The sequence below is a fragment of the Myotis yumanensis genome, unplaced genomic scaffold, assembly GCF_028538775.1.
Source record: "Myotis yumanensis isolate MYYU_CA2020_CCGP unplaced genomic scaffold, mMyoYum1.0.hap1 SCAF_8, whole genome shotgun sequence".
Classification (NCBI taxonomy): Eukaryota; Metazoa; Chordata; class Mammalia; order Chiroptera; family Vespertilionidae; genus Myotis; species Myotis yumanensis.
The window spans coordinates 70,049,983-70,070,030 of NW_027223759.1; the positions used below are offsets into that span (position 1 = coordinate 70,049,983).

Sequence of the window (20,048 nt, forward strand, 5' to 3'; positions counted from 1 at the left end):
AAGTCCAGAAACCCTGTTAAATTTGAGTTTCATGTAAACAATAAATAACTTTATTATAAGTATTTCTCGTGCAATACTTTTAATATTATTATACTAAAATTTGCTCATTGTTTATCTGGGATTCAAATTTAACTAGATGTCTTGTATTATATCTGGCAACCCTTTTTATATGTTTAGAGATTTTTAAAAATTTCACTTTTATAGATTTGTGCATATAAAACTCTGGGAATTATGTTTCTCTTTGCTTTTAGGGTGGATTGAATCTACGTGCCTCTCTAGACTACCTGTCTCTCTAGACTGATTGCTGTACCTCTCCTACTCCTCACTGTGTTCCACTTTTACTAGACAACTCTCTGGAGAGGCCATATTCACCTGGAAGCAGCCCAAGTCATATCAGTGCCCCCTCTGTGTTTTCAGATTGATCCTAGCAACTCAAGTTGGAGTGATTTTAGCAATCAGGGTTATGACCACAGGTACTGAGACAGGGATAGAGATAAGAATATACATGAAAATACTCTTTGCATTTAGCTTTGGCCCTGACAGTATATCTTGTGCATTGATGTTCTTTATTCTTTAATGCATTTATGTCAATCCTTGATTCATATCTGTGTGTGTATGTGTATGTATACGTGTGTGTGTGTGTGTATGTATGTATATATATATAGAAACTCCCACCTTAAGCAATGTGTAATCTTCCTTATGTGTAGTCTACCGTAAAACCACCTTAGAGCCTGGTCAAGGCAAGTGGTTCTCAAACTTAAGCATGTATTAGAAATAACTGAATGGGTTGTAAAAATACAGATCTCTGGACCCCATCCCCAGAGTTTCAAATCCCACATGAATGGATTAGGGCCTGAAGATTTGCATTTCTCACAAATTCCCAGGCGATGCTAATGGTTCGGGACCAGACTTTGAGAACCTCATTGCTCTAAGGCTAAGCAAATTCAAAACCAAGAAGTAAAGTGTGTCAAATTCTCTGCTTACCTTTAAACTAACCCATTCACCAAACCTAATTTTATTTCCTTAGATACCTAAACTCCATTCAGAGAAATGGGTTAGATACTACTTAAGATATGCCTGAAATTGTATCTATAAGACCATTTCTCCTTTCCACTTTCATAGCCAGATCATTGGAATATATGTAAATATACCTACATATGTTTTTAATATTTTTAACCTTCTACCTCCTCAGTTTATTTTTAAATCTGACACCCTCATGCAGTATGGTGCCTCTGCTTCTTCTTCCTAAGATCACCCTAAACTTCCCTGACAGACTCTTTCCCTTCTAAACTCCTACTTGTTCTCAAGACAACACTGTAGATAACTCCCAGATTCATTTTGGAAGGCTCTCATTGACCTGCTATTCGTGTCCTGAATTGACCTAGGAAGGTGTCCCAGTTGAACATAATCCCTCCCGGAGGAGTGGATTAGAAGTTGAGTCGCTGCTAGCTTCTTTATTAATTAATCACATCTGGACTCATCTGCCTACAATTACATTCCTTTGTTGTTCCTAATCCTTAGGTGATTTGATTTTCTTTGTCAGTGATTCTAAAAAAGCATGAAAAGACTGATTAAATGCTGCTAGCAGACTAGGTTAGAGCAGGAAACAGCTTCGGGAATCAAGTCCCTGCCTCACTCAGTGCAGGCATAACTGGAATGGATCCAAGAGAGGGAACACACCCAGGAAGAGAGTACTGAAGGTTGTGACATTTCTAGCTGTATTTGTAAGTTTCTCCTGCACTCAGCTCCCACTTCCAAGTTAATCCTCTGCCAAACCTACCTGCTCACCCCTGAAATCTGGGGGAGCACATTCATCGATTCATTCTCTCATCTGACAAAAATTTATTGAGCACATTTTATAGGCTAGAGATTATACTAAGAGATATGATCTCTGCCTCAAGAAACACACCGAATGAAATGGGAAATGAATATATGAGGAAATAAGATGCCAACTTTTAGTGCTATGATAGACCTCTGCACAGGATTAATGTAGGAATACCAAGGAGAGAATAATCATTTTTTTTTTCTGGAAAGGGGAGGGGAGTCAGGAAAGGGTTCATGGAGAAATGATATGTACTTATACTGCATGTTGAAAGACAGTCTGCTGCTGGTACGGGACTGGGAAAAGGGATTATTATATTCAATCCTGTAAAGTGAAAGCAATAATTTTATATTTATTTTTTATACTCAGGATAAGTCAAATGTCTTGAGGAGCAGATTATTGGATTCAATGAATGTCATGAGCTTAATTAGTGGTGGAGTTCACTCAAAGCTCTAGCATTCTTATTGCCGGTCCAGCCTCTTTATACCATCCCAAGTTGGATGTTTTCTCTCAGCACAAAACTGAAGAGGATCTTGTTTAATTTAGAACTTGCTGGCTGCACAGTTTTTTTGTTTTTTTTTCCTGAATTGCATGATTAGCCTCAGTATAAAATCTTCAAGTGAGTGTTGAATGAAGAGGTCTCTCAGGATAGTCTGCCAGAAATCCACTTATCTTTGTATTTAGCACTTATCATTTATTTTATTTTTTATGGAGAGGAAAAATACAACATTATTTATTATTTTAGTGACTTAAACCTACCTATATTTATTTCCTGAGCTCTTATTTGCATACTTCAAGTAAAAAAACACTCTCAAGTTTTCAGAGAAATGTAGTTACTATGAATTCATAGATTTATCTATAAGTGAACAAAATAATAAATAAAAGTAATATAAAGAGCTTAGAAGATTGAAGTTGAGAGTCATAATATATATGCTTCATTTGCATAAATGACCCAGCATATCTGTTCTCACTGATGATAATCAAACTTTGTAAAAATTATCTAAAGTTTATAAACAGGGTCACTAGAGAAGCATTGTTGCTTTTAGCCAGAGAAGACAACACTAGACTGTGGAAATAAATTAACCCCCAAAGCTCAATGACTTAAAGCTAAATTAAACTAAAAAAGCTCTCTCCTAGTGTGACTGGCTCCCTCTATCTTATTTATGGCTATATCATCAGGAATACTTGGCTTCCAAGATAGCTAGAGGAGGGAAGAGAAGGCTGGATGTTTCCTTGGACATTTTTTAAAAACTCTGCCACACTTCTGCCCACTAGAATGATTAAAATGAAATCTATGGTTCCAACCTAGCTGCAAAGGAATGTGGAAAGAGAAATTGGTGAACACAGCTAAAGCCTTAATCTGACAATGACACAAAATCAATACTGTTCTCTTACTTACTGCTCCTTCTACCTGGGCTCTTCTTCCCTCACCCACAACTTGTCTTCACTATTACCTGAATGTCATAACCCCTTTGAAGATTTATCAGCAATATTAAGAAGAAAGAGGAAGGTGGGGGAGGGGAAGGAGGAGGAGAAGCAACTATATAAAAATCAGAATCATTATTGCCTTTTCTCTAGAATGCCCACTGTTATTATCCTGGCCTGACTCCAGTCTTGCTGCATAATCATTCAATAACTAGTACCTTATGGCTTTTAATCTTCTTATGGGATGGTTCTCCTCTGACTTCATGAACAAGTGAACCCATCCTTAAAATCTTGCCCAGGTTTCCATGACTTGTGAAGCCACCCTGGATTTTTGAGCTGAAAAGAAACTACATTTCCCATTCTCTTGATTACATGAATTTTTTACTACTTAATAAGTGCTTAGATTGTTCCACACATTTCTAAGAGTTCTCTTCACAACTGAATTAGAAGCATCTTGATGGATTGTAACCTGCCCTATTAATTGCTATATTCTCAATGCATAGCAAAGTACTCGGTATTTTGAAAATGCCTACTAAGACTTAACTTACTGAATTAATTAATCCATTAATCATGATTTTCATATCACTCAGCACAACAACATGTACACAGTAGGCTCTCAATGAGCTTCTGAAGATTGATTGATTCTCCTTTTAACAATTTTAAGATGAAACAATGTCCATGGTTGGCTTTTTTTTTTTTTAGCTTTATTTATAAATGGTATTTCTTTTTTTTTCTTTTTTTTGTCTTTATTGATTAAGGTATTACATATGTATCCTTATCCCCCCATTCCCCCTCACCCCCAACTCATGCCTTCACCCCTCTGTTGTCTGTGTCCATTGGTAAGTCTTATATGCATGCATATAAGTCCTGGGGGTAAGGGGGATATATCAACCATGGTTGGCTCTTAAACACATTATATAATATCATTTTTTGTTGTATAAATTCTGTTTACTTGTAGTGAGTGCAAGTTCTTGGAAACTTTACCATGATTCCCCATTCTAATTACATGCAAATAGGAACTAGAAGAAATTTTGGGAAATTTTAGTTGTACTTAGAGAATTGTACAAATAACAGAACCAACAAAACTTAAGTCAGACTATATTGCATAAAATATGTACCATGCTGGTAGATGTTTTTGTGATTAAGTCCTATGAGGTTACAGGTCTTATAAAAATGATATAAGAACTTATGATTCAAGCCAATTTTCTTGGCCTTAAATTTCTTATTTATTTATTTTTCACCAAATGCACTAAATCTTATCAAACATAAAGTTGGCTTATAGTCATTTGCTTATATATGGTGTGTGTATTCTCTTCATATTTAGTATTCATGTCTGGTGTTGTGTGGAAAACTATTCACTCCTGACAGTGTCTAAGAATCCACATAGTGGGGACATTTAAGCCTCAGTCTGGGAGGACTTATCTATAAAAACCAAATGTGGTAGACTCAGTTGATCAAAGAATTTTGCTAATGAGACTTGGCAAAAAATAACACACATGTTGATGCTGACTTTGTCAGGATTAATGTTTAGTTGCTGGAAGATTCGTTGTTTTAAATCTGACTATTTTTAAAGTAGAATTGAGAGAAAGAGAGAAACATTGATTTTTGTTGTTATTTATTTATGCATTCATTGGTGGCTTCTTGCATGTGCCCTGATAGGGATCAAACCCGCAACCTTGGTATATCAGAAGGATGCCCTAATCAACTGAGCTACCAAGCCAGCGCTGATTCTTAAACCAATAAGTCATACTCCACCTGTGCACAAATTGAAAGAGTAATGATAATAAAATAAAGATAAAGCCATGAAAAAGCCTGTCTTTTCTGAAGAAATCTAATGATCTCTTGTCTGCTACTGACTCCTTGTCTGTTTTCATCTGTAGACCCGGTCAGCGAACATGAGGCTGAGATCTATAGCTTCCAAAGCTGCTAGAATAATTTCCTCTCTCCAGGGATGACTTGGAGCCCAGTCAGAGTCATAGGGACTTTGAAGGCCATGCAGTGGCTGCTCTCTGCTTTCTTTATCCAAAGAATAAATTCTCATGAAAGTCAGGGAAGAGTTTATCCTAACCTTAAAGTCTTCCCCCAAAAGGAGCTTCCTTTCCTTGAGAGTCTGCTGCAACTTTAGACAGTCCTCACTTTCTTATAGCTCACCCTGAGTTCTCCTACTCCATATAAACTCATGGTGTTTAGCTTTCACAAGACAACTTACATTCATATGAAAGGTACTCATTCCATCATCAGCTTAAAATTCTCTCTTCTCTTTATTATTTTGATTTTACATTAAAGGCCATTATGCTTCCCTAAATCTTTGTTTGTTTGTTTGCTTTTCCCCAAATCCAGCTATGGTACTGCACTTTCTGTTGTAATTAGTGCTCTTTATAAATTATTGTGCTGAGTGAAGATGCTGAGTTTAATACTGATGCAGATGGATGGATCAGGAGGAAATGAGTGCCACGAATAATTTTTCCACAGGTGGGAAAGTAATATTGCTGCTTCTTTTTGTGAACCATGACAATTTATCAGATAACTGGCTAGGTAGGAAAGATTTATTTTCTATGAAAAGCAAAGTAGCCCTTGTGGACATCACACTTTCTATGATTATTAAATAACCCACAATAATATATTGGAATATTACATATAACATTTCCCCAATAATTTTAATTTAAGTGGTTTTCACAGTAAGAAAAATAATTGCTCATAGAGGGAAAGAATGATTGTATAAGAGAAAGAACAATAATTTTAGTGTTGAAAGAACTAAATTGTAGTTATGGAGATAGATATTGATAGATATAGATATGGACATAGATATGGATATAGAGATATAGAGACAGAGATAGAGATACATATAGATACAGATATATCTATCTATCTATTTAGATAGATAGATGGATAGATAGATAGATAGAAATATAGGTACAGATGGATAAATATATCTATATAAACAAGCATCTATTGATCCCCTATCATGTGTAACGAGCCATGAATTTTCCTAGAAACATACTTAATCTTCTAAACTTATTTTAATCCTTACCATAGCCCTCTTCGGTAGCTGTCATTATAATTCCCACTTTACACACAATAAACCAAAAAAACAGAGAAGTTAGATATTTTCTCAATGTCATAAAACTAATGTGTAGGAGTCAAGAGCATGGCAGTATCATGTATTCTGTCCTCATTCCATAACATCAAAAATACCTATTGCTATCACCTATAAAATAAGATGTATGAATTCAATGTCTGAAACTCTCCTCTTTGATTCTTTTTAGCTCAATTTTCTACCTCAGTACTTTTTGGGACAAAATACCGGAAACTTCTTTTTTTCCCCCAGTAGACCAGTTTACAATAATGCCCAGTAGCTTGCACATCTATTCAGATAGATATTATTTGGAGGCCTAGATGGCTGCATGAGCAAGTTAGGATATTGAGGCAGCTTCTCCCACACATTTACATTTCTGAAAATGCTCTGTAATAGAATGTTCACATTGTCTCACTCTTTAACTTTTTTAAAAAAAATACAGTGTACTATCTCATTGTCTCAAATATGTGTGCTCCTTAATTTGTAGACATGGATGGAACAGTCTTTACTGCTCAACTCCTTGTCCATAGCCAACCCGTAGATGCATGCTTGTGAAATACAATTTTCTGAAGTCTGTACCCTGAGGAAGGTACTTCTGTTACCTGGATCATTGAATTGCTTATAAATCAAAGTAACTTCAAGAGGGCCATCCTTCCAGTTATGCTGTTGAAGGGCTCAGATTAGCACTGCTGCAAGTGCAGCACATCAGAAATAGACCGCTGCTTTTGCTGGACATATTACTAATTCTCAGATGACTACTTTTTAATTTCCCGTACATTTCAGATCTACTCCCCCCCTTAACAGTATTCTTTCATCACATTTTTCTTGTCTTTTTCAATAACTTGACTCTTATGTTTGTCTTTTAAATGTGAGGTTAACATAGTTCTCACCTCGTCCTTTGATTGTATTGGCGATTGGCCTGAACCAGACTTGATTCAGTTTAGGTATAAAAAGACTTGTTACAAAATGGACCTTGTCAGTTTAATCTCTCTAAGAACAGTTTTTGTTTTTTTTATCTGCTATTTCATTTTGTGTTTAGCGCCACTAACCCTTACTTTGTGTTCAAAGGCTTTGCTGATCCCTCCCATCTAAGGTGTGAGCTAATGTCTGGATCCCAGTCTTTATTTTCCCTGCAAGCTTTTCTCATGTCATCCCTCTTTTTTTTTTTTTCATATCCTCCCTGATTTCTCTTTCCTAAAATAAATAGCTTGTCCAGGATTGTGCTACCCAAGAAAATATCCAGCTCTAAGTGATTTAAGAAAGTCTATATATTCTTCCTATGACACTTCTCTTTGGACTACAGCCATTTTCTTATGTAGAAAATTGTCGTGTAGGTAATCAGGGAAGTAACTCCCCTTTTCCTTTGTGTTGTACTTTTTCCTATAAACGTACACACTCAATATGATTGGATATTTGTTCAGTCCCTTGCAGTTTGGAAAGCACTTCCTCTAACTTGAACATAGGTAATCATCATAATGACACTTTCAGGTTGGCAACAATAGGTTGCTATCCTTGCTTTATAGATGAAAAAACAGGCTCAGAAAATTAAGCAAATGACCTAGGGTCATATAGCATGCAAATGGCAGAGTAGAAATTCTCTTATGACTATCTTGCAACAGATTACAAAGGCTGAAATGATCTGTCATGTTGAACTGAAAACAGATGTCCCCAGCCCTGGCCGGTTTGGCTCAGCGATTAGAGCATCGGCCCTCAGACTGAAGGGTCGCGGGTTTGTTCTGGTCAAGGGCACATATCTCAGTTGCAGGCTCGATCCATGGCCCCGGTCAGCTGTGTGTGGGAGCAATCAGTCAATGTCTCTCTCTCACATCCATGTTTCTCTCTGTGTCTCCCCTTCCCTTCCACTCTTTCAAAAAACAAACAAAAAAATTCAATGGAAAAAACCCTTGGATGAGGATTAATACAACAAAAACAAACACAAAACAAATATTTATGGAATCTGGCTTGATATTGGGATAAACTGGTTCATTATTTCAATCCAAAACAATTTCTCAAAAATAATGTTGAAATTTAAAATATAAGATTACTGAACAGTGTTATTAGTCCTTATCCAGGGCCCCTGGAGAGGCAATCAGGACTCAAAACAATCTCCTGTTTCTATTTTGCCTTTTTTCACCCAGGCATATTACCTTTCATTGTCTGATAATATTAGAGGCTGTAACATGTGCATGAAAAATGTTTATGGAATATAAGCCTCCATAATGTTATTTTATGGGTAGCTTCCTTGGGAGATATTTAACTACTATTGGCTTTTAGAATTATAGCATTGCTTTTAAGAGTTTAAAGAGAATTTTAAAGTGTTTTGGGAGCATCACTAATTCAAAGCCTACTTTATTATGCTTTAAAATAGATTCTATAGCTCACTAATTTAAAATATGAACTATATATTCTATAATAAAAATAAAATGAATATTCAGTGTAGTATTTAATTTTTAAAGTTAATTACTGCACACCTTTTTTATAACTCTTTATTGGCAAACTGTATATATCAATGTTGGGGTCAACTGGAAAATCATTTGTAAACCCCAATGGTATCTGAATGCATAATTTAAAGAAAATGGGATGCATTATATCTCAGTAAAATACATTAAATAACATAATTATTATATTTTTATGATGAAATTATTATTGCTGGCACTTTAAATGAAATTTAAATTATTGCAGAGGACTCTAATTTTCTCAATAGGAAAGAAGGGAAGATAATTGAAAGTTAATGAAAATAGAAAATATACACCTCCATGCAGAGTGTTTATAGCTATTGTTTGTCTGAGTGGTTATTTAGTAAATTAACTTTAGCTTTCATTTTAACAAATATTTCTTAGGCATGTACTACTATGTACCAGACCCTCAGGATATAAAAAAATTGATGCTCCCCACCATTAATAAATATATTATTCTCATACAACATGCTCTGTGTAAAGAATGAGATGTATGAAAAATATTGTGGGAGCACCAGTGGAATACAAGGACTCTTTCTGATTGCATTAGCAGTGGCTTGAGGTATTTTTTGGAGAAAAAAATATAGAGAAAAGGTGCCATTGAAGCTGAAGAATGAGCAGGAAGGTCAAACCTGATAAAAATGGAAAGAACATTCGATTTAGGTATCCTAAAGCCTGTATAAATCTATATTTGACCCATAAGAATACTAACTCTTTTGACACACACACACACACACACATACACACAGTATGTCCAGGGCACTCAAAATCAAAAGAATTATCTTACTACAAGATTTAGACATTTTTGTCCTGGATCAACATATCTATAATTTTCCTGATCTTCAATGACTCATCAGGGAAGCAAACAAGTCTTTCCAGCTCAGTTATCACATCAGCAGAAGAAAATGAGGGGACTGGGGTAGAAATATCTCTTTGGTTTTCTCTTTTTGTTATTGATGCTGTGGAAGTCAAATAAATTATTGCAGGTGATTACAGTCATCAGTTTACCATTCACTTTGGTTCAAGAGTCTGTTGCTGAATCATCCTTTTCAAAGTGAATACTTCCATGTGAGTGTCCATGGTTGGGAACCACAGTTGCATTTCCTTTTCCTTGTCACATCCATCTGCCTCTTGTGCTTACAGGGCAAGTCTTAGGATATAAGCTTGTGGCTGTACAATAGGTAACATAAAGGAAAGGCAGGGTGAGCTGGGGCAAACAGTGCTTCCACAATGCTGCCTGTTGAATGTGTTCCTATATATTTGGATCTTTACAGCAGCAGAGAGAGGATGTTTTTCTCTAATAATCCTGAAGGGATTCTTAAATTGGAGATATAATGGAGGTAAAACAATTATTTAAAACTGAAAACCTATACAATTAACTGAGATAAAGTGATATGTGTATTTTATTTATTTTTTCTTCTCATTTTTTTTATTCTATGAAGTTTTACATATGTCTCCTTTTTTCCCATTGACACCCCACCGCCCGCCCCCAGCCATTCCCACCTTGAGCAAGCCCCCACCGCCCCAGGGTCTGTGTCCATTGGTTATGCTAATATGCATGCATACAAGTCCTTTGGTTGCTGTCTAATACCACCCCCCTGCCATTTGTCTCTGTATCTATTCTTGTTCATCAAATTATGTTGATCATTATATCCCGCATATGAGTGAGATCATGTGATATTTATCTTTCTCCGACTGGCTTATTTTGCTTAGCATAAAGCTCTCCAGTTCCATCCATGCTGTTGCAAATGGTAAAAGTTCCTTCTTTTTTATAGCAGCGTTGTATTCCATTGTGTAGATGTACCACAGTTTTTTAATCCATTCATCTGCTGATGGGCACTTAAGTTGTTTCCAAGTCTTAGCTATTGTAAATTGTGCTATTATGAATATAGGGGTGCATATATCCTTTCTCATTGGTGTTTCTGATTTCTTGGGATATAGTCCTAGAAGTGGGATCACTGGGTCAAATGGAAGTTCCATTTTTAGTTTTTTGAGGAAGCTCCATACTGTTCTCCACAGTGGCTGCACCAGTCTGCATTCCCACCAGCAGTGCACAAGGGTTCCTTTTTCTGTGCATCCTCACTAGCACTTGTCATTTGTTGTTTTGTTGATGATAGCCATTCTGACATATTTAACAAAAGAAAATAGATGTAGAAGTTTTAGGAGACTGTCCAGTATGAATTCCTGGTTAGTTAAGAACCTGTGAAAAAATTGCTTCAAATGTGACTGCCATGGGTCTCATTTCTGACCCAGGCTGGATTCTTGCTCCTGTGGCCTTGTCCTACATCCACTGATGCTGTCCTGTGCCCAATAGTAGTTCTATCCCACCCTTATCTAAAATGTGCTTTAAATATGTTCTATATTTTTCACTAACTATATCACATAAGCTTTCAAATAACTTGCTGGTGTTAATCATGAGCCCAGGAGCTAGTCGTCTTTCTCACTTTGCCTCTCTGTGACCTTTCACTCCAGTGTGTTGCCTGCAGTTCCATTTAGTAACATTCCATTGTGGTGTAAACTGACAATGGCTTGCCGCTCATCCTCTAACCAGAAGTTTTTACACCATGACACTTCGGTGGGTTTCACCACTAAGCATGCATCTGGTGTTAGAATCTTATGATTTCTGCCCAGTTCATGCCCACTGTGTGTGAGCACCCAGGGAGTTCTGAAACATTGGGCCTCCCCTTGCACTGTGACCGAGGGAAGAGCAAACCAGCAACCAGATCCCTGACAAACCTAAATGGAGAATGTATTCACCAAAGTCTCATTATCAGCCATGTGTTCGTGTGCTTAATTTCCAAGTGTAGGAAAGAGACAGGCCTGGCAGTACCGTTTGTACAAGAATCATGGTAGACACTTTGCTGGCCTGGTGACTTTCTCCTTTTTCATCCACCCTGGTTCCTTTCCCTATGATGATATGTACGCTCAAACATACCGTTTTCTTTCCTCGAAAAGTAGTACCTATTAGGCGTTTACATAATGTTTTGTAAGAAATGTGTTTTTCTTGCTGTTACCGAACTCAAGGAGTTCGTTGCTTGGAGTGCCGTATTTAAAAAATAGACTTTGTTGTCACATGTATGGACGGTTGTGGTGTAACTGTGCATGGTGTGGGGTGGAGAGCAGTCAGCAGCCCAGGAGGGCCCCTGGGGGCTCTTTTCTGTGGAGGAAGCCCAAGTAGGGGGCTCCCAGCAGTATCCTCACTTCCTGATGACAGTGCCCAACAGAATTTGGAACCGTGTAACCAGGCAGCCACATGCCAGAGAAGGCCTTGCCAGCTCACTTGAGATGCTGGAATGAATAGCATATTCTCCTGTTGCTTCCTGTGGTCCCAAGATTGTGGCTTCAAAAAAAAAATCACTCACTGAGAGCCCGTTCGAATGCTGTAGATGTTGGTAAGGTCTCACCCCAGACTCCTTTGGCACTTTTCTCCAGGGGACCCAAATCGAATACAGGAAGGCCAGGAGCGGTCCGGTTTAGGCTAGACCACCCCTCTGATCTCCCATGGGCAGGTCAATGTTCCCTGCCCGTGTGTGTGTAGTGGGGTGGGCCTGTCTCAATCAAGAGCAGGCTGAGAATGGGTCACAAGCTTAGTGGGCTGGTCATGTTCACACCTCAGGTCAAGGCTGGCTGGGTGGACGTGGAATATGGAACAGGGCCCTTTTGCCTGAGGTTTATCCTGAGCCCTGGAAATGAACCTTATTTCACCTGAGTAGAGGTCTGTGCAGACACAGGTTCGCACCTGATCTGGAATTAGAAGGTCCAGTGGGCAGAGGTGGCAGCAAATAAGGCCGACCAAGGTCTGTGATGCCTCCAGACAGGCTGCCGGTCACTGTCTACAGAGCTCCACCCTGGGCATCAGTGAGAAACACCCGCTCTATGTCCCTGAGTGACGGGAAGAAATGATGCGCCACCAAGTAAAGCCAGGGCAGCTTGGTGTGTAAGCACCAGGGTACCCCAGAACCAGGGCTCAGGTATGGCCAGGAAATGCCTCTTGTCCAGATGCTGCCCAAAGATCCAGCCCAGTATTAGCATGCAGCTCAGCATTTCAGTCTCCCACCTGGACCATTTCAGTCTCCCGCCTTCACCTGACTGGGCCAGAGGACCTGGATTCCACCCCTCTGAGGCTCCGGTACCAGCTCATAAGTGTGAGCCGGCTCCAGCTGCAGTGCCTATAGATTCTGAGAAGCATGGTGAGGTGCAGAAGCCAGTGCAGAAGGAAAGGCTGCTCTAGAACCTGAGGCGTTTCCACTGCCAACTGTCTTGCTAGCTCCAGAGGACATTCTAGAGCTGCAGCCAATACCAACACCGGTCCCATAGGCAGATGTGGAGCAGGTCCTGCAGGATCCCCTGAGCTGGAACAGGACCAGTCACCAAACCCAGAGAACGATTTCCTGCACCTGCACTGGATCATGGCGAGAACTCAAAGATGGCACTGGAACCAGCAGCCCTGAAGGGAGAGCCATCACGTGCACCTGTATCGGCATCGGCTCCTGCAGAAACGCCGAGCTGGTCCTGGGTGCACCGCTCCTGAAGGTTGAACCACTCCCTGCACTTGCACTGGAACCTGCATTAGATCCTGAGCTTGTGCTGGTCGCACCACCCCTGACAGCCGAGTTTGCTCTGGAGCCCTACTCAATTCTAGCTGTGGTGCCTCTTCTTCCACCTGCTCCCCCACCACATCTTTCTTTTTGAACTCTCTCTATTTTTTTTCTTGTGAATTTTTGTTTTGTTTTGCATTTTATAGTTTTAAATAAATACAATGAATTTAAGTTTTTATTTCTTTTAATGATGCTCCATGTTATGTGTCCACAGGGATATGCAAATTAGTACAATAAGGATATGCCACTACACACTTATTAGAAAGGCCCAAATCCACAACATTGACAAATCCCAATGCTGACGAGGATGCAGAGGAACAGGCGCTCACATCATGGCCAGTGGGAATTCATAATGGCACTGCCAGTTTGTCAGACAATTTACAAAACTAACAGACTCTTAAAATACAGTCCAGCAATTTACACAAAAGAGTTGAAAACCTTTGTCCTCAAAAAACCTGTACACAGATGTTTATAACAGCTTTATTTAAAATCACTAAAACTTGAAAACAACCAAGAAGTGTTCAATAGGATAATGGATAAACTATGGTACATTCATATAAGAAAATATTACATATAACAAAACATTCAAAATTAGAAATAAATGTTATGAAGCCACGGAAATACATGGAGGAACCTGCAATGCATTTTACCAAGTGAGAGAAGCCAATCTGAAAAGGTTGCATGTCATATGATTCCAACCATATGAAATTCTAAAGGCGAAACTGTGGAGAGTGTAAAAAAGATCAGTTGTGGTCAAGGGGTATAGGGGCAACGGGGGTGTACATGGTTAGTATAGAGGGTTTTTAGAGCAGCGAAAATACTCTGGATAACACCCAATGATGGACACATGTCATAACAGAGTTTCCCAAACCCATAGAATTTACCACTTCATAAGTAAACCATCAGATAAACTATGAACTTTGGGTGATCATCATGCTTTAGTGTAGGATCATCAGCTGTAACACATGTATAACTCTGGTGAGGAATGTTGGTAATGGGAGAGGCTATGCAGCAGCGGGGGAAGGAGAGACATGAAAAATCTTTGTATTTTCTCCTCAATTTTGCTATAAACCTAAGAAAAGGGTGTACAGAACAGACATCATGTTCACAGTTACCAGGTGCACCCTTGAATGTATGGAGAAACGGTCTCAGAGAGACTAAATAATTTACCCAAGTACGCACGTAATCTACTTGACCTTCAGGCTCTGTCCTTTGGCCAACCACACTGGTGAAAAGCTTAAAATAAGGACGACTGTGCCTCTCCCTTGATTTATGCATTTGCTGTGTCTCAGGAAAGCCTTGCATTAAGTGAAAATCTGAGTCAAAACCCCTATTTTTAGCATTATCTAAAATTGAAGCTGCTTTTGGTACTAAAATATGAGTTCTGGAAACAGCATTTTTAATACAGTGAAATGTGAAATTGATCTTGAGACAAAATTTTTATTTCTCCTTTCCTTTGTGCGGACTGTTCAGATGACTTAAAGAAAGACTAAAAGGTTTTATGGTGAACCAATGCTACTTCAACCACAATCCCAGAGAACATTAATTGGGACAGAATTAAGATGAGCGTTTTAAATGCTCAGAAAGAGAGAGGGACAGGTAAGGATGTGATTCCTCACAGGCTTCTTCATGAGGCACCTCCTGGGGTTCATACAGGGTCATGGACAGCCAAGGAAACCCCAACTAGCCCAGTCATCTCAGCACTGACGGGTCACTGACAGCATGGTCACATCTTCATAAGTGCCCCTTTCCTGACTGCTCTTGATTTCCTGGGCCTCTGTGGTCTCTGGGATTTATACCCTCATCCTTCAATAGGAGTACTTCTGCTGCTTTTGGTACTGATTCTCAGAACATTGTCAAGACCTGCTGTGACCTTTGTACGGTGACCTGTGCAAAGAGCTCCCTTCCCTGCAGCTCTGCCCTAGTCCCTTTGCTCAGGTCTAAATTTTCACAGGGCGCTGCATTATGGAACTGCTTTCACCCGATTTTCCATCACATAACTTTTTTTTTAACACTTTGGAACTGGTCTTTATTGGTGTGTTTCTTTCTCTCCCTGCCCTGAACATGCTGCCTGTATAGGATAAAGGTTGCATGTTCAGGCTGGGTCCTTGACCAGGTTGCCTTTAGCTAATTCACATACCTCTGAGTGTTGTCTGCATAGAAGAAGCCTGGTTATAGCCTTGGTATGTCGGATCCTTTGTTTGTTTTTTGTTTGTTTTTACATGTTTCTAGTATACAACATTCTAATGCAATATCTGTATGCACTACAAAGTAATCATCTCCAAAATTTTAGTTACTAGCCATCAAAAAACAGGGAACACTTCACAAACTTGCGTGTCGTCCTTGTGCAAGGCCATGTTAATATCTGTATCTGTCCAGCTTTAGCATGTACTGCTGAAGCCAGCACTGTCAGAAACTTGTGACCGCCACTTCATGGAGGGCCTAGTCCTCCTAGGGCAGGGGCTATAGTAGCCATCTCACAACTTTTCATGTCAACAACTTCCTGTTATCACAGTGGCTTCTGAGGTGGCTTAAAAAAAGATCTGAAAGAATGTACTTGTTTATAACAACAACAAAAAAGCCTAGAGTAAGAAAGCCTATGGCTGCAAAGTTAGCAGAAGGAAGGAAATAACAAAGATCAGAGCAGAAAAACAAACAAACAAACAAAAAAAAAACATGATATAGAGATCAGAAAAAAAGAAGCAAAGATCATTGAAACTAAGAACTGTTTTTTAAGAGGATAAACAAAATTGACAAACCTTTAGACTTAGGACAAAAAGAGAGAAGACTCAATAAAATCAGAAAAGCAAGAGATGTTACAACTGATATCCCAGAAATGAAAATCATACAAGACTACCATGAACAATTATACATCAACAAATTGAATATCCTAGAAGAAATACATTTCTAGAAACATACAACCTACAAAGCCTGACTCTTGAAGAAATAGATAATCTGAATAGACCAATAACAAATAAGGAGATTGAATCAGAAATTAAAAATCTCCAGATATTCAACTCCAGTTAAAAATAAATAAATACAAATAAATCTCCCGCCAGGTCGGTGTGGCTAGTGGTTAAGCATCAACCTATGAACCAGGAGGTCATGGTTCGATTCCTGGTCATGATTTTCGGGTTTGATCCCCAGAGTGGGGCATGCTGATCAATGAATGATTCTCTCTCATCATTGATGTTTCTATTTCTCTCTCCCTCTCCCTTCCTTTCTGAAATCAAGAGAAATATATATATTTTAAAAATCTCCCAACAAAGAAAAGCCCAGCACCAGATGGTTTCCCTGGTGAATTCTACTAAACATTTAAAGACAAATTAATACCAATTCTCAAACTCTTCTAAAAAGTGAATAGCAGGGATACTCCAAAATGCATTTTATGAGGTCAGAATTACCCAGGTACCGAAGGCAGTAAGGTCACAAGAAAAGAGAGTAGAATGGTGGTGGTTGCCTGGGAGCTGGGGGCAACGAGGAAGTGTTGGTCAAAGGTTACAAACTTCCAGCTATAAGATGAGTAAGCTCTGGGATCTAATGCACCACATGGCTATTGTAGTCAACACTGCAGTATTGTACTCTTGAAACTTGCTGAGAGAGTAGATCTTACATATTCTCACCACACAAAAGAAATGGTAATTATGTAAAGTGAGGGCGGTATTAACTAACACTACTATGATGTTCATTTCACAATATCTAAATGTGTCAAGTCAGTACATGGTACCCATTAAACTTACAGTGTCATATGTCGATTATATCTCAAAAGAGCCAGGAAAAAATAAATTGCCATTTTAAAGAAGCCCAGGGTAATTTTTTAAAAAAATTTATCCTTCTACTGAATAATTCATTAATCTGTCTGTCATTCTTGCCCCAATACTATGCTGCTGGTTATCAATCCAATGTATTACCTGTCATTGTACACATCTTTTCCTTAAAAAATGAAGTTTACATTCATGTATTTGCAAAGCAAAAATTCCAAACAGTATATAATTATACAAAACAAAACATTCTGGTTTCCCTTCACTTCCTCTCTAGCTCTCACCTCCCTTCACAGAACTAACCATTTCAACAGTTTGGAATAAATTTTCCAAGCATCTTCCTGTGTATTTACATATATACATATGTATGCCAGATGGAATAGATACAAATATATTAATTTACATAAACATATGTATTGTTCAATGATGTACTTTAATCATTTAGCCATATGCCTGATAGGCGATTATGTGATAAAACATAAATTTTTACCTCACTCTTTTTAAGAACTTCAAAGTATTCCATAATAGAAACCATGCCATTTTTTTTAAACCAGTTTCCTACCATTAGATCTTTATTTGGTTCATATTTTTTCCATTCAAATGTAAAGCAATAAACATTATTGTTGCCATACATTGGTATTAGATTATATAATATAAAATTATATGACATAAAGTTAAGGTATCATGTAAAAATTATATGATAATTTTTCAAGATTAAAGTCCTACAATTGGAATTGCTGTATCAAAGAAATATTCTACACTTCTAATTTTGATAGACATTGACAATTGCCTTCCAAATGGACTTTACCAATTTATACAACAAACACCGGTTTCAACATTTGCTATTATTAATCTAATTAACTAATCTAAGGTTTTGTCAGGCCTATGAATGCAAATTTATATCTTTACATTGTAATTTGCATTTTTCTTATTGTTACCGAAGTTGAATTTTTCTCATCTGTTTTTGTACACTTGATTTATTGGGCTATGAGTTTCCTGTTAATACTTGATGTACATGTTTCTTCTATTGAGTTGTTTGTTTTACTAATTTAATAAAACAGTTAACCTATTACAGATATTCATAATTTGCATATATCACTAATTTAGTGGTGGCACTCAGTGTTAGACAGTATATATCTATTGCTTATTTTTATATTTCTTCTTTATACATTTAGACACTAAACTCCATTAGTTTAGCATCCTTGTTATATATCTGTTCTATCATTTTTAGTATAGTATGTAGACATACTATATATTCACTTAATATTGATTGTTCATTGATAATGGAGATTACAATGGCCAAAATGATGACAAGAGTCACCAGAAATGTGCTGCTGGGTCAATGCCAAGAGTGACACAGTCCTCTCTGGGTCAGCTGTGAGTTCTCGGGTAAATTATCAGTCCTGAATTTATAAAACCAGAAAATGAAAGAAGCCTGTATATCCAAGATATAACCAATCATTTTTGGTCTGGTCAGTCAATTCACTTATGGATTCATTATTTTATACACTCACTTATCCAATGATGTGTTTATTTTCACTAATTTTGTTTTGCTCCTTCCATCATATTTCACATGGAAAGGTATGTTAAACCAGAATATTTTCAAAATAAACTGTCAGGAAGTCATGTCTGAAAATGTTATTCCATACACTGCATGCAAAAGCCAACTAAAACATTTGGACACATCCCAATGGTCAAATCATACGTTTGGTATAGTTTTTAAAAATTTTTAATTTTATTTTATTTAGTAAAACCTTTTTCACATACATATTTATAAGCAAGGAAATTATGCAGAGTTTGTGTTTAGATGTAAACATTTTTAAGTGAACAGAGTACTAGTTTTCTTAGAAATAAAGACTGTATTCAAGATTCACGCAAAATACAGTAACCCCCTTTTTCATATTTCAACATTTCTCTCTCTTCCAGTTAGCATATACACTTCACTTCTAAAAGCCTTCATTCAGCTATTTGCCAGATTTTGAGGTAACACCCAATGTGTTCCATTCTTAGTCATGTATGTTTGTGATTTGGAAAAATATGGTTGTCTCTAAATGATGTCTCATCCATCCTGTAGAGCAGAACATTTAAATTTATTTTCCCCTTTTATTTTGGGGGTGGTGGTGAGTGGAGGGGTTGAGAGATGAATGAAAGTAAATGTTTCTCTCAGAGCTACCCTTGGTGGTATGTGTGTGTGTTTCTGGTTTTAGCTAGAGAGCTAAATATCTGTTATACAATCAAGTTAAAAGTTGATTCCTCTTAAATTATAATATAATTTAGAGATATTTACAAATATCAAGATACTAAAATGGTCATTTTACAATAATAATGAATAAAGAAATAATATTTTTACATATTTATTTAATGGGAAATATTATCAACAGAAAAAAATCATTGGTCCAACCAAACTTCTGGAGATTACTCTTAATTGAAATGGTCTACTCCAGTCATACTACTAAAAGTCTGTTAAATTTCTAAATAAATAAACAATTTATGAATTTAATCTAAATATGGGAAGAATCTTAGTTTTATATATGACAGTAAAACTGTAATTTATATATTGCATATACACTCAATTTAATATTTATCATGTATAATTAATGTCAACCATAATGTTGAAATATTAGGTTGTGATTAAGAAACCTTCAGTTTTAGTGCCTAGTTCTACAAGCTACTTTGGAAAACTGATAGATTGTCACACATCTTTTCTAGAGAAATTATTTTTTCCCCCCATCCATAAAATAAGGGGCTTAAATTCAGCAATATTCTAAATTCCCTTCTAGCTGTTAAATTCTACAAAGGAGTGTAATTTTACTATTTTAAATTATTACAAAGGTTTATAGTTTCTATAGCTTTGCTTTTATGACATCTTATTGGTTATACCTATGATTTATTCGGCGCAAAGTCCTGCTC

At 37.4% G+C, this 20,048-nt stretch overlaps 1 protein-coding gene and 1 pseudogene across 1 annotated transcript in view; one reads left to right on the top strand and one right to left on the bottom strand.

Annotated features, from left to right (window-relative positions):
- LRP1B (LDL receptor related protein 1B) overlaps nucleotides 1–20,048 on the top strand; it is a 1,706,338-nt gene that overhangs the window by 459,277 nt on the left and 1,227,013 nt on the right. The gene's annotated exons all lie outside the window — the stretch shown is intronic.
- On the bottom strand, nucleotides 15,684–15,782 carry LOC139015870 (U6 spliceosomal RNA; annotated as a pseudogene).